General features: G+C 38.9%; 1 long non-coding RNA gene across 6 annotated transcripts in view; it reads left to right on the top strand.

The window, feature by feature from the left end:
* The first annotated feature begins 10,229 nt into the window (after positions 1–10,229).
* Positions 10,230–16,031, top strand: part of LOC110744168 — a 65,027-nt gene continuing 59,225 nt past the window's right edge. For 5 of the 6 annotated variants that reach the window (XR_004176898.1, XR_004176896.1, XR_004176897.1 and 2 more), the window contains exons 1-2: positions 10,230–11,297; positions 15,810–15,956. This is a non-coding gene — a long non-coding RNA (uncharacterized LOC110744168). The remainder of the gene's footprint in view (positions 11,298–15,809; positions 15,957–16,031) is intronic. The other variant, XR_004176900.1, reaches the window with a different exon arrangement.

Genomic DNA, 16,031 nt, shown 5'->3' with positions numbered 1-16,031 from the left:
CTGCAGTGAGCCATGATTCCTGCATCCTAGGTGACAGGGCAAGACAGTGTGCTTAAAAAAGAAAAGAAAAATCCAAAAGAAAATAAAATGTGGTATGTACATATAAGGAAATATCATTTTATTTTATTTTTATCATTTTTTTGTTGCTGCCATTTGCAACAACAAAAGAGATAATGAAATGTTGCCATTTGCAACAACACGAAAGGACCTGGAGATCATTATGCTAAATGAAATAAGCCATACACAGAAAGACAAATGCTGTATTATCTAACTTAGGTTACAGTCTCACCAATGCACCACAATATAGCAGTCTCTCATTGCCTGAGGTATCACCCCTAGCCCTTTGTCTCACCACCAAGAAAGTTAAGGAGAGTAAACACCAAGGGTGAGGTTGGAGCAAAAGTTTCATAAGTGAAAGAACAAACCTCTTTGCTGTGGAGAGGGGACCCAGAAGGCTTTCACAAGATGAATGCAAAGGCTTTTCTATAGTTGAATGCAAAGGCCTTCACAAGAAACCAATGGGGACTGGGCATCTTATTTGCATAAGATGTGAATTTCTGGTAACTTCACTCCATCCTCCTAGTGTACATGAAGGCCTGTAGCTTGAGTTACTTCATATTGCTTTGTTCCCCTTACTGCACATGTGTCTGACAGAATTTTCCATTGTGAGCATGTCTGGGCAAGTCACCTGTGTGGCCCTTGTTATCTGTGCAACTGTGGGCATGTCTTAGGCAACACCTCCTGTGCAAGTTCCCTTATCTGTCCCTGCAGGCTGTTCTTTTCCTTGAAATAATTCAAACAAGGACACACCCTAACTGCCTGCCTAACTGGTTTCTTCCTTTCTCCTCTCTCACTTATACATAGTATATAAAACAGTCAAACTCATAGAAGCAGAAAGTAGAATGATGGGGGATGGCGGAAAGGAATATGGGGAGATTTTGGTCAAGGGGTACAAAGTTAAAACAAGATGAATATGTTCTGCTGATCTAATGTGTAGCATGTTAACTATAGGTAGCAAATGTACTGTACATGTGAGACTTGATTGTAAATGTTCTCATCACAAACATGAAAAAAAAAGGTAACTGTGTGAAATGATGGGTGTAAAAAGTAAAGTAAAAGTTCCTCTTCAAAGACTTTCTTCCCCATCTAAATAGGAATAAATAGTAACATCTCTTAGAAACAAAATTTATTCAAAGACCCATGCTAACATTCTTAAATATCTGCTAGCCATAATAAAGAAATCAATGTACTTTATGTTCTTAGCTCCCATAATTTAACCTAAATATTTGCACTGGCATGCTTATACTGTTCCAAGCAAGCATTAGGTCATAGCCTGTTCCTCTTCCTTATTTGAAGGTGTTTTTACCTTTCTCAGTATTCCACAAGTTACTTCCTCCTTCCTTTATTCTCCTCTGCCTTTGTCTCTTTTAAAAAGTTCTAAGTTGCTAGTCAATTGAGACAAATACAGAATATGGGGTCCCGTTCCAGCCAATGGAAAATGGACACAGCAGTAGGATGGACACTTCAGGTTATAAATGACCCTGTCTCTTTTGTTTGGTGTACTCTCATTGCAAAACTGAGAGTGTACCCTTTCTGCAGAAAGTATAAAAATGGCATTGCTGAGGAAATTAAATTTATGTGCAAGTGCTATTTCTTTATGGCACCAGAGAACAAGCATTTCAAACATGGACATATTAATGATCTTGTTTGTGTTGATTTTTTCACAATGTGTATGTATATCAAATCGTTAGATTGTATACCTAAATATATACAATGAAAAACAAATTAAATCTTTGCCAGATTTCACAAGACAAATAACAGATAGTTCCTCATTTTAAATCAATGTAATAATGGACAGTTCAAATTCATGATTAAGATCTAAATGTTATTTATAGAACAAGCAATGAGCCCTGTGATTCTGTAATTAATAAATTTTTATATATATGTACCTATGAAACCACCTTTGCAAAAGTTATATCAGTGAGAAAACTTTAACAGTAAGCTAAGCTAACCCAACCCCCATCTTGCCCTTCCTTTAATTATTCCTGGGCTATTGGGCCAAGCTAACTTTGTAAGACATTTAGGCTACAGTTTAAATGATAATAGGTCTTGCCCAAAACTCAACCACTTTTGTAAAGCTAATGGGAGGCCAGTAGGCTGGGGGAAGGAGGTGAACCTGAGTCCTCCTAAAGCACAGACATAAATGATGGTCAGCCATTATTCCTGAGGTTCTACGATATACAACTTCCCCAATTACTCTGGCAAATAACATCACTCTTGTAGGTTGGCCTTTTGAGATATCTTTCCAGGTTTTTTGCAAGTTTGACACCCATGGCTCCACCTTGACTGCCAGTCCAGCTCCAGTGGCCTCAATCAGAAGCAATTCAATCCTTAGGACAGCTCTGACCACTCCCCACCATGATTTCATCTCCACCCCAACCAGTTAGCAACAAGCACTTGTTACCTGACTGCCTCCACCCCTTCCCTCAAACTGCCTTTGAAAAACCCCTAACCTATGAGCTTTCAATTAGATATTTGAGTACAAACTGCATCTTCCATGCAGTGTGGCTGGCCTAGTGCTTATTAAACTCTTTCTGTGTAATGTAGCAGGACAAGCTGCAGACAAAACCCCTCAGACACCAAGTTAAAAAGGAAGCGGTTTATTTGGCCGGGAGCGTCAGCAAGACTCCTGTCTCAAGAGCGGAGCTCCTTGAGTGAGCAATTCCTGTCCCTTTTAAGGGCTCACAACTCTAAGGGGGTCTGCTTGAGAGGATCGTGATCGATTAAGCAAGCAGTGGGTATGTGATGGGGGGCTGCGTGGACTGGTAATTAGAACGGAACAGAATAGGACAGGGATTTCCACAGTGCTTTTCTCTACAATGTCTGTAATGTATAGATAATATAACTGATTCGGTCAGGGGTCGATCTTTAACTACCAGGTCCAGGGTGTGGTGCCGGACTGTCTGCTTGTGGATTTCATTTCTGCCTTTTAGTTTTTACTTCTTCTTTCTTTGGAGGCAGAAATTAAGCATAAGACAATATGAGGGGTGGTTTCCTCCCTTACAACAATGCCATGGTCTTTCTTTATGCAGTGGTCAGGAAGAATTCCTTGGCTGGCTATGTGTATGTGTATATATATATATATGTGTGTGTGTGTGTGTGACTATATATATATATATATGTATGTATTTTGTTCCCATTTTCTGGCATGTAACTACTAAAACCCTTGTAATCTCCAAAGTGATAAGTGTCTTTTTGTATGTTAATGAGATGACTGAAGGCTGGGGCTTCTGGATAGCTTGGGTTGGAGTCTGGTTGCCTGCAAAACCAACCATACAATTAGAGGGCTGGAACTTTCAGTCATAATCCTGACCTCCGTGGAAAGGAGAGGGGCTGACGTTTGAGCTGCTCACCAATGACCAATGATTTAATCTATTATGCTTATGTTGCCAAAAATGAAGGAAAATTCTGTAAAATATTTTAAGAGGTTTATTGCGAGCCAAATACGAGTGATTATGGCCCATCTTACAGCCTGAAGAGTTCCTGAGAATATGTGCCCAAGATAGTTGGGTTACCCCTTGGTTTTATACATCTTAGGAAGACAGAAGTCACAGGTTAAGACACAAAAGGGATATACTGGTTCAGCCTTGAAAAGTGAGATAGCTTGAAGTGCAGAGAGTCAAAGATCTTTTGATTGGTAATTGGTTGAAAGAGTTAAGCTTTGCCTTAACCTGAGAAGTTGAAATCAGCATTACAAAAATTATGTGTTAAGATAAGGGGGGTTGAGAAAGCCAAGATTATTTTTACATAAATGAAGCTCCCAGGTAGCAGGCTTCAGAGAGAGTAGATGGTAAAAGTCTCTTACAGGATCTTAAAAAGTGTCAGACTTAGCTAAATCTCTCCTGGATCAGGTAAAGACCTGGAAAGGGAAGGGGATTCTCTACAAAAAGCAAACTTCCCCCATAAGAGAGGGCTTTCCATGGTCATTTCAAAATATGTCAAAGAAATATATTTTGGGGTAAAATACTTTGATTTCTTTCAGGGCCTGCTATCTGTTACATGATGCTAAACCATGGTCAGGCTGGAATTAGGTATCTTATTGCTACAAAGAGTCCATTGTCAGTCTTAAAATCGCTGATCTCTATTTTAATGTTAATGCTGGTCATTTGTGCCTAAACTCCAAGGGGAGGAGGGGGTGATGAGGCATGTTCCACTTTCCTTATTGTCATCCCTGAAATAGTTTTTCAGGATTGTCATCCCTGAAATAGTTCTTAGGCATCCCCTTGGCCAAGGTGGGGGGGTCTATTCAGTCAATAGTGAGGCTTAGAATTTTATTTTTGGTTCATATCTACTTAATGAATCCTTCATAAAACCCCAAAAGGGACAGGTCCAGAGAGCTTCTGGTTAGCTGAACACGTGGATGTATCTAGAGGGTGGCATGCCCAGAGAGGCCAAATAAGACCCACACCCTTTCTTCCATACCTTGCCCTATACATTTCTTTCATCTGTCTGTCTGTATCTTTTGTAACAGTCTTTTTAAGAAATGAGTAACAATAAGTAAAATGTTTCCCTGAATTCAAGCAAATTAATCAAACCCAAAGAAAGGGTCATGGGAATCTTGACTTACAGCGGGTCAGTTAGAGGTATAGGTCACAACCTGGACTTGTGATTAGCATCTGATGTGGGGGCAGTCTTGTAACACTAAACCCTCAACCTGTGGGATTTTCAGAGCCCTCAGGTGACAAGCTCAGGAAACGTGCCCGCAACTCGGTCTGAGTCACTGCTATCACATGTTGGAAAATCAGTATAGATCCTGTCAAAAACTCAGGCTTACACTTCTTATGTGTGGACATGCACTCATTACTTTATTAATTCATTTAAACATCTATGTTTTATAATAGCCAGAACATTTAAGCTATATAGCTTATGATGACACATTATGTATTGATTTTACATTTATTGGTTAAACAATTATTCTAGACTAACACAATTTTTGAAAAGGTTTATTTTACTTAAGAAACCCCTAAGTGATATCTAAATATCTGATCATTATAGGGTATTTCAAGACAATCCATGTGTTAGAGCATATTTGTCTATGAGGTGTAAGCTCTTTTAAAACTTAGTTCTCTCTCAATTATCTCAGATTATAAAACGAATGATTTTTCTTCTCAAAGAAACTCATGCTTCGGGTTTATTCCAAAAATATTTTAAGCTTCAATCTCTCTCCCTCTCTCTCTCTTCCCCCACTTGTCTTTCCTTAAATAAGAAAGGATTAAAGCATTAATTAAAATACAAAAGTCTATAGAAGGTTTGCCCACCTAACAATACAAAATGTCTAATCATGAAAATGAATATTTTTCTTACTGAATGACTAATTACAAACTAAATATTAATGCAAGCATATTCTTTTTAAGTGTATTGTAAGGTTTGTTTAAAATTTCCTTAAATTGAATAATTTTTATGCTAACTGAAGTTCATGTACTTCAATTACATCAAGTTGATGTAACTGAACTTTAAGAATAAAATATTGTGTGAACTCTAAAACTTAAAGTGTGGAACTGTATTTTACTTTAATCGCAGTCATATCTCTACCTCGTTCTATGGGAGAGAGATTTTATAACATATTAGATAACTTCCATACAAGTAAATGTAGTTCAGTTTGGTGGAATTTTTCTTAGGGAAAATTCAGAAATAGTACAATTAGTTAAAGCTTACCTATTAGGGTAAGAAACAGGGATAGAGTTCTTAATTCTATGAAAAACCAGAGGGATATAGATCACATAAGTACAAGTTGGCTATTATTTGTTTTTCTTTTCTGCTTTCTGAAAGTGAAATAAAGCTGTATCGATGAAACAAAGGAGAAGTCACATGTTGCATAAATCTCTTAGACATTTTATTCTGGTTGGAAAACCAACTATCAGTTACTTGGCTCTCTACAATCATCTAGATTTTTATTTTACTTTTAATATCCTTGAACTAATTCTGTAAGAAACACAAAACTGAACCAAATAACCTAAACAAATTAAATGCCTATTCTTTGACATGCAAAATGGATTGAGGTCTTCGGTTTTATTATTATTTAAAATGTCAGCAATGTTTTGCCTGCTGGGAGCATGTATTTTCTATTTTTCAATCTTTCTCAAAACAACTTATTGCATGTTTCATGAATCATAGTGGCCAGGGATCTTAGTTGATGTTTTTCAAAATTAAAAAACAAGCAAACATGGTGCTTATGCTGGCATTTTCTTAAGTGGTTGTGGCACATGTAGTGTTATCAAGTGTTTCTAGAAAACAATGCAATGAGAGAAACATTCTTGTAATAATTATTCTATTGTGTGTGACCTTCAGGTGCAGAAATAATCATTGAGGGAGCAATCTGAATTCCCTAACAGAATGTCAATTATCCATTAAATCTGGAAACATAAATAATGATATGGTTATTATTAATTTTAACATGGAAAATGTATTTGATAACATAATGTAGATATGCCTAATTCCCATCCTTGGGGATACCTGTATACTCAGTTCATGGGCTGTCCTTTCATTTAATGTGGCATCATCTCTGATTTATTTATTATTTTTGTTCTTTCTCTATCTCTCTCCCCTCCCATAAACTCCATTTTGAAAGTTAGCATCATATTATCATCATCATCGAGATAGATACAATATCAGGAAGCTTTTCCAAACTAAGTGGGCTACAGAAATCATCATGGTGGACTGAACACAGCCTAGCTCACCCACGAAAAGCTCTGTAATCCCTGACCCTCTCAGCTACTGAGCAGCCTGTACTAGCGGCTTAGTAGCATCTACTTTTCTGCACACAGATTCCAGTTCCCCATGGATGTTCAGCCCCTAATAGAAGTAGATAACTAATGTGAAGTGGTTCATTAACACTGTATTTACTATGATTTCTGGCAACCCAAATGGCTTTGGCTTCAATAATAGTATGATACTGCCTCATTCCACTGGGTTTCAATGAGTTCTCTTCCAACCCATTTTCAATTTAGTTGTTCTGATTATTTATTTCAGAGTCAGGCAAAATCTACAAAAAACATCAGTAATTGTTTTTCCAAATTACAACTTTGTAAGATTGCCTCCCAGAAGACATAGCGAGGACAGGGTACGATCTCTGTTTAAAGAAAAATATGAATAGGAAAAAGTAAAAATTCAGTATGACTTATCATGTACTAAAATCAAAACAATGTTTCTGAGAAAGTAATGCTATGTTAGGAAATAAACTGGAAAGATTTTTGGGGCATAGTCTTGCATACACTTCAGCCTTGGGATCCAAATGTCAAAATTATATCCATATCTATATCTATGTCTATATCTGTATCTGTATCAGTAACATCTATGTTTTCACTCCTGCAGTCTTAATCCCTTCCTTTCCAGGCTGCACATAGAGTGCCCTCAGAGGGTTTTTTTTTGTTGTTTTTTTTTTTTCACCTGAGAAATCAAGTATTTTATTTCTGGATGATTCTTTAGTATCCAAGTGCTTGCTTATTGTTTTTAACAATGGAATAATCATAATACAAACAGTTATTTTTGTTCACAATTACATTTTCCAAGCCGTAAACCTAGACTGTAGATAGAGACTATTTATATACACAAAGCCAAAAAACAGGCAGAAAAAAAAGGGACAAGAATAAGTGAATAAATAGAAGACAATTAAGATGGTAGATTTAAAACACAGCCTTATCAATAATCCCTTAAAATTAAATGGTTTACATAGCCCAATTAAAAGACTATCAATTTGGCTCAAAAAGTAAGACACAGGTGTTTGCGGTCTTAATAAAATCCACTTGAAATATAAAGAAAGACAGAAATTGGTTAAAAGGATGGAAAAGAAGAGCGCTCTAACACTAATTAAATCAAAGCTAGCGTGGCTATGTAAATATCATAAAGCTAGATTTCAGAGCAAATAATATTATCAGGAATAAAGACAGCCTTTTTTTTTTTTTTTTTTTTTTTTTTGAGACGCAGTCTTTCTCTGTCGCCCAGGCTGGAGTGCAGTGGCGCGATCTCGGCTCACTGCAAGCTCCGCCTCCCGGGTTTACGCCCTTCTCCTGCCTCAGCCTCCCGAGTAGCTGGGACTACAGGCGCCGGCCACCTCGCCCGGCTAATTTTTTGTACTTTAAGTAGAGACGGGGTTTCACCGTGTTAGCCAGGATGATCTCGATCTCCTGACCTCGTGATCCACCCGCCTCGGTCTCCTAAAGTGCTGGGATTACAGGCGTGAGCCACCGCGTCCGGCCAAGACATCCATTTTCTAATGACGTTGATAATGACAGTTTATTAAACGCGTACGACAAATCTGAATGTTTGTGCTCCTCTGTGCAGGTCTCTCCTCTCCTGTATTCTGCACTGAGAACTCTAGTTGCCTTTGCTTCCCCTGACTCTCAGCTCTGTCTGCTCAACTCTAGGAGACTGCCAGGCTCTACTGGGTGAGGACCCTGCCATCCCATGACTTAGATATGCTCTCCCAGCAGTAAACTGTTAATCATAGAGTTCATTCTGTTCGTTCTTATTTTCAGGGGTCATTGTCTTCTGCTGCCTGATGTCCAAGGTCTTGAAAACTGTTGTTTCATGCATTTTATTTTTCAAGTTGTTTTGTGCAGGGAGGCAAACGTAGCTCTAGTTTCTCCTTCTTTGCTGGAACTGAAATTTCTTATTTATTTCTAAATTTATTTTAGTGATTCACTTGCTCAACAAATCTATACTGAATGGTGGAGACACGCTCTGTCTGTCTCTCTCTCACATGCACACACACCCCACATGTTTGTTGCCCCCCAAAATTTACAAATTTACTTCTTGAAAGCAAATTTCCCAATGTGATGGTATTTGGAGGTGGGGGTTTTTGAAGGTGATCAGATTATGAGGATGGATCTCTTATGAATGAGATCCATGCCCTTATATAAGGTGCTTCAGAGAGCTCTCTCCCCCTTCTGCCATGTAAAGACACAGCAAAGAGATGGCTGGCTATGAACCAGGTGTGGGTACCCAGTAGACACAAAATCTGCTGGCACTTTTATCTTGGACTTCCCGGATTTCAGAACTATAAAAAAAATTTTGTTGTTTTATAATCTTTCCAGTGTATCATATTTTTATTATCATAGCCCAAATGGACTAAGACATGTATATATTCTCTCTCATAAACATATGAAAGAGATGAGAGAGAGACAGACAGATGGGGGAGGGGGAGAGAGAGAGTGTGAGAGAGAAACTTCACACACTAAGCTAGTCCCCTAGAATAAAGAAAAACTGAAATATAAGCCCTGGCATTGTAAGCTTACAGCTCTGTGGAAAACTAAAAACAAAATGAATTAGAAAATAGTGTAATACAGAGTAAAAAAATAAACAACTAAGTAAAATTTATTGTTTTATAAGGAGAGTGTGATAGGAGATGATGTTTGAGCCTGTTCTGAGGTCTAGGGAAATAAATGTGAGTGATGGATTCTAAGAGGAAACAGTGTGCTCACGTGCATAGGTGCAGAGTCATTTGAAAGCATGACACTTTAAAAAAAATTAAGTTCCTTCTTTGTAAATTTAGAAATGGGTCCTGCTAGGTTGCCCAGGCTGGAATGCAGTGGCTATTCATAGGAACGATCATAGCACACTGTATCCTTGAACTCCTGGCCTCAAGTATCTCTCCTGCCTTGGACTCCTGAGTATCTGAGACTACAGGCACATGGCACTGCACCCAGCTTGGAAGCATGACACTTTAAATGGACATGGAATCAAAGAATATACTTGGGGGAAATTAGCATATAATGCCAGAAAGCTGACAGATCATGAAGAACCTGGTATGAATCCTAAGGCTTTTTGACTTTCATACTCTGAGATTTAGGAAGCCATCATGGGATTTTAAACAGGGAAGAAACAATTAATTTGTATTTTAGTAAAATCATACTGATAACACAGAAATATAGATAATAAGAAACAAGACTGAAGTCAATAGGTTTGTGGTTCTTACAGTAATTCAGTGGGGAAAAAATACATTGGTAACTTCTGTGATTTTTTTTTTTTTTTTTTTTTGAGACGGAGTCTCACTGTGTCTCCCAGGCTGGAGTGCAGTGGCGCGATCTCGGCTCACGGCAAGCTCCGCCCCCCGGGTTCACGCCATTCTCCCGCCTCAGCCTCCCAAGTAGCTGGGACTACAGGCGCCCGCTACCGCGCCCGGCTAGTTTTTTGTATTTTTAGTAGAGACGGGGTTTCACCATGTTAGCCAGGATAGTCTCGATCTCCTGACCTTGTGATCCACCCGCCTCGGCCTCCCAAAGTGCTGGGATTACAGGCTTGAGCCACCGCGCCCGGCCAACTTCTGTGATTAATAAAGAGTTGACAGCTTGAGAAATAATGTCTAATGCAAATTCAACATCTATTGGTGACAATTAGATGTGAGATTTGAGAAAAAATTAAAGGAATTTCTGTACTTGGATACTAAAGATAGTGATGCCATGTACTGGGATCACTGAATGAGATTGTTGGAAGGAGGAGAGAAGTTCTGGATAGGATGTGTTGATTCATGGAGCTAATGGATTTTCTGCTGAAGATGAAGAGGAGATTTTTAGAAAGACCAAGTAGAGATACTCTTTTAAAACCCAAACCAGTCATTTTTTCCCAAATAGTAGTGGTATATGTTTCACAGCAGAGATGAGGCAAAAGGTGGTTCTGGAGACATGAAATCAGGAAGGGTTAAAGGAGAGTAAATTAGAAAGAACAGGGACATGGTGCAGGGAAGAGAGGGGAGAGATGACAGACAAATTTAAAAAATTCATATTTCACAAACCTTGTGCTTGGTTTTGAAGGCTATGAAATCAGTTCAAGTTCCTTGTTCTCAATAGGATATCTCTGCTAATTTTTATGGAATCTTGGATTCATATTAATGGGGTTTTATAGAAGAGTTCAATGGGTTTGGGGTAGCTGTTTTAATGCTACAAGGGGCAGGCATCTCCAGTGAGCTGTGCTGTTGTTTACAATGGCTCCGTACGGCCACCAGTGAGCAGCATGGTGGATATGGATGAGAACCTCTCTCATAAAGGTTTTCACCAATCTCCTATAGCTTAGTGGTTAACTTTAAAGCCCCATCACCACTCAAATCAGCTATCATAGTATATATCACTATCCATGTCACCCTTCCACCTTGAATTTTTTGGGGACTAAGCTATTTGGAACCAAGCCAGCAAACAATGCCAGAACACAGAACTCTTGAGGAGAATCAAGCACGTTCTCCCGGAACACTCGCAGCTCATGAAATCAAGGGGAATGATGGAAGAAAGGTGCGATCATTATAAATGGTGAGTAGAGTGAAGGGAGGCAGATTTCTTGCCTCAGAGCCGCACCAGGGATCTCAGTCATCTTGTAGCCTTCCCCAAAAACCTGGCCAGCAGCAATGACACCTGTACTTAACCACCAAGATGATATGTGATCTAATTTCAACCTGAAAATAGGGGCTGGCTCCAGAGTAAACAAGTCACAACTGTTATATCTGCCATCTTTGCCCTTGTTGGTTGTTTGATAAGCCGGAAATGGGGGGTGGGGAGGCTAGAATGGATATTGCTCATTAATATGCAATAGTAAAAAGCTTAAATGATAGATAGAAAACATCAACCTTTGATTTGATTCCTTCCTTTCTTCTTCCTGCCTTTGCTTTTCCCTCTCTTTTCCCCTTCCCCACCGCCCCCCATCTTTCTCTCTTTTATTCTTTTTTCCCTCTTTTCTTCTTTTTGGGTTAAATAAAAATCCCATCCCAGATGGGATTGAAATAAATTTCTCCATGTTTGTAAGTGGCAGAATACAATTTCTGTTCTTAATTTCCTTGTAGATAATTTAATGAGAAAAAATTGGGATCTCTGTAATTCCCAGTAGCACAATGTACTATGCTTACAAGTCTCACTCCACCTAGAAGCAAAGAGCTGCAGTGAGTGAGCAAAAACAGTGGGACCACTTTACAGGTATCCTGATGTCTGCATGACAAAGAAGGAGGAGAACAGGAGACAAACCAGAAATGTAGCAATAGACAGGCTTGTTCAATATAAAATTGAAAGGTAAGGGCAGCTGATTCTGAGCAAGTACTTTGAACCAACCAGGAATCGTGCATCAAAGTCAGTTAAAACCACAGGCTCCCAAATAGCACTTCTGACCACAAATTAAGGACAGTCACGTAAGTACACTATAGAAAGAACAGGTGAGCACCCACCAGCCTCCTTAACAACACAAAGATCGGTGACAAATGCTTCATAAATATACATCATAAATAAAGATCATTAACTATCTCAGATCTGAAGCAGTAAAAAAAAAAAAAAAAATCACCAAATTCATTATTCATATGTCTGTCCATCAAGGACAGTAATTTGTTCACAATGTAATGGTCTAGCCTAATTAAGGCATTAGTGTCCATTAAAATGTGTTTTTGTTTTCACATTTTTGTTTTAACTTCATATATTTTATCACTTCAAGACTTTCTTCAACTTCTGTTTTTACAATTAACCATTAACTTTAAGCATGTGAAAAATAAATTTCTTTTCACAGGAGAATAAGTAGACCCCTACTTTGTTAGTTTGCTGAATGTCCCTCTTTCCCTTAATTCATCGATTTACTGAATGTTCTTCTTAACTCAAGGTACTTGACAGAGTTTCATTTGAAGCTTCAATATTTTGTGACTTCAGAATATGCATGAACTGGATTATCTATCACTGAATAAAGGTTGTTGAGGGTTATTCAAAATATTCATTTAAGAGTACAAAAGAAAGGTATATCTAATGGAAAATCACTTGCATGTCATCCATACCTTTATTAAGTAAATGCGCAACTAGGCTCTTTAGTACTCCAGGCGATTTATATTCTCCAGTACAATTTGTTGCCAGTTTAAAATATGTGTTCATAATAAATAATTCAATGGTACCATTGGCTGGTTTTCCTGGATACTTAATCAGTGTACTTGTCTCATATACAGTCATTATTTCCTCAGCTTGCTTTTTAGAAATACGGTGTAAGGGAAAAGAGACAAGAAAATTTCTAGTTGAGTGTTAATAGTAGTAAAAATGCAGAGGGTCATTACAATCTTGATAAATAAAGGGCCCTTAGGAATGAGGCCCCTGTAAACTGCCCATTCCCCAGGCTTTCTCCTGCCATTGTTGGCATGTCTTCCATGGGTCAAGTGTCTTATTTGCCTTCATTCCATTGGAAGGCTTCTATCTAAGTGTAGTAGTGATGATTGAATTCTGGCTCTTGTGGATGACAAAGGAGCTAATGTCATCAGACCATGAGGCTGTTCTGAGGTTAACTTCTATGGTCAGTCTTGAGGACCCTATGTCCCCTCCATCACTGAGTCTACCACCAACAGGACTCTCATTGATTTTTCACAAAAATATAATATTTAAATATACCTGGAAGACAGAAATCCTGGAAAGATCTAGTCTATCTCTTTTCTGTCTACAGAAAGTTTCAATATACTATACAAAGCGTGTGTGTTTATATTTACATTTATATAAATATAAATTTATATATTTCATTCTCATTTCATAAGTGAAATGTTCGAAAAAGCAAAAGATTTTAAAAACACTTGTGGATGGACATTTACCTTTGTTCATTTCTTCCCCCTTTGTCTGGGCAGCATGGCATTTATTAAACCAGAGTTCTAATTTGTAAGTCAGCTTCCCTGCTTTCATCCTCTTTGTGAATGTTTCAGAATTTAGACTTATGCTTAATGTAGTAGGATGGATAGCATTATCACTTGATAGATAACAACCTAGGCTTTCCTACTATTGGCATTTTTTATATTCCTTCTAATTTTCTGCTATATGTGAAGTTCCCTTTACTGTTTATATTCTTATAATGGGCTCATTTTTCAAATATTCGTCTTCCAAGATCATATTTTCAGGGTAACAGCATTTACCCAGAGGAGTTATTCGAAGAGTGAACAGAGCTGTGTTTCAAATGCATCCTTCTCAAGTTATTTCCCTTCAACTTTGCTTTTTGTCATGTAGGACCTCTCTGTGAGTTTACCAGGGCTGGCGAAAGAACTCAGATACAGCAGACTAGAGTTTAGAATGATAAATGAAGGGGAGAGCTATAAATGAAGGAGATAGCTATAAATGAAGGAGGGAGAGAGACAGAGAGACACAGAAAGTGGGAGAGGGAGAGAAAGAGAGAGAGAGAGAGTGGAAGAGAGAGACAGAAGAGAAAACGAGAGAGGCTCAGCTAGGGAAATGCAATGCTTTCAGGCACTCCTAAGACTCTCATTTCACCAAGCCTCTGTTTCATTTTTTCCACAACTCTCTAGTTAAGAAAGCAAGATGAATATCTAAAAATTAATCCAAGCACATATTGTTACAGTAAGTTGTTAGACACATATGAGCAGGGAAGGAGAGGGCCCCCACCCGCCATGAATGTTCAGGCGACCATAAGGTGATGGTCAGGCAGTTGTTAAAAGTCTGCCTAAAATAATAATTGGTTGCAGCCAGTGTCAGGGAAAGGCAGCCTCCCAATAGATAGAAAACACCTGAAACTGGTGATCAGCTGCTTCCAGGTAAGTTCTCAGAAGTCGGGCAAGTGGGCTCAAGCATGTGCATTAAGAGGCAACATGGTGGAGTCTAACTGGTATATGACCTTCCTCTAGGACACTCAACTGGTAAGGGAAAACACCTCAAGTGAGCATGTGCTCAACTTCAGTAATACACACACAGTGCATGCTCACCTCCTAAGTGCTGATAGGCCACTGCACATGCAGACCGCCCACCCCAAGGGAAGAATCAAGGGAGAAGTAACACAACCCCAGAGGCATGCCAATGTATAAGACCCAAGTCTAAGGTCAAACTGCTGACTTAAATCTTTCAAGTCACCCATTTGGCTTTCTTCCAAGTGTACTTCCTATCATTCCTGTTCTAAAACTGTTTAATAAATGCTCTCTCTTGCTCTGAAACTTGCCTCCATCTCTCACTCTGCCTTATGCCTATTGGTCAATTTCTTTCTTCTGGAAAGGTAAGAATTTAGATTGCTGCAGACTCATATGGATTTGCTGCTGCTTACAATATCACACATGATTTACCTAATATTTATATGTGGGAACACTGGGAAAAAAGACAATGAAATGCATCAGTAGAAAAACTCTAAAGACAAATGAAGGAAAACAGTAACAGCACAACAACACATAATTTTAGACAACCCATGTTAGACTATGATCCTTGGAGGACATGAGGAATCACTGGAAGAAATGGTTTTATTTTATTTTATTTTATTTTATTTTTTTTTTGAGACGGAGTCTTGCTCTGTCGCCCAGGCTGGAGTGCTGTGGCCGGATCTCAGCTCACTGCAAGCTCCGCCTCCCGGGTTCCCGCCATTCTCCTGCCTCAGCCTCCCGAGTAGCTGGGACTACAGGCGCCCGCCACCTCGCCCGGCTAGTTTTTTGTATTTTTTAGTAGAGACGGGGTTTCACCGTGTTAGCCAGGATGGTCTCGATCTCCTGACCTCGTGATCCGCCCGTCTCGGCCTCCCAAAGTGCTGGGATTACAGGCTTGAGCCACCGCGCCCGGCCCGAAATGGTTTTAAAAGGTGTAAGACAGAAAAAAATGTCCAGAGGGAAGGCTTTCATGAATAATAGGGCCATTATCCATAGGCAAAGCTTACTTTAATAGTGAGCTATTAGGAGTGTTTATATTTTCATAAGATTCATATTTTACACTTTTAAAATCCTTTGCCAATAATGAGATGATAAATAGGGAGACAGAGAAATATTAGAAAGACACAATAGGCAACGAAGAGGGAAGAAGCTAGGCAGAGACATACAGAAGCCCTCTCTTATCTACTAGGATATGTTCCAAGATTCCAGTGGATGCCTGAGTTCGCAGATAGTCCTGGACTCCACATGTATTATGTTTATATGATGTGATAAATAAGAGGACTCTGAAGTGACTAGTGAGCAGGTGTGGTATACAGCATGGATACACTGGACAAAGGTATGATTCACATCCTGGGTGGGCCGGAGCAGGACAGTGTGAGATTTCATCATGCTACTGGGAATAATTTAAAAG

Source organism: Papio anubis, chromosome 11, assembly GCF_008728515.1.
Source record: "Papio anubis isolate 15944 chromosome 11, Panubis1.0, whole genome shotgun sequence".
NCBI classification, from domain to species: Eukaryota; Metazoa; Chordata; class Mammalia; order Primates; family Cercopithecidae; genus Papio; species Papio anubis.
The sequence above is the reverse complement of the archived record's forward strand: the minus strand, read 5'-3'. Positions and strand labels throughout refer to the sequence as shown.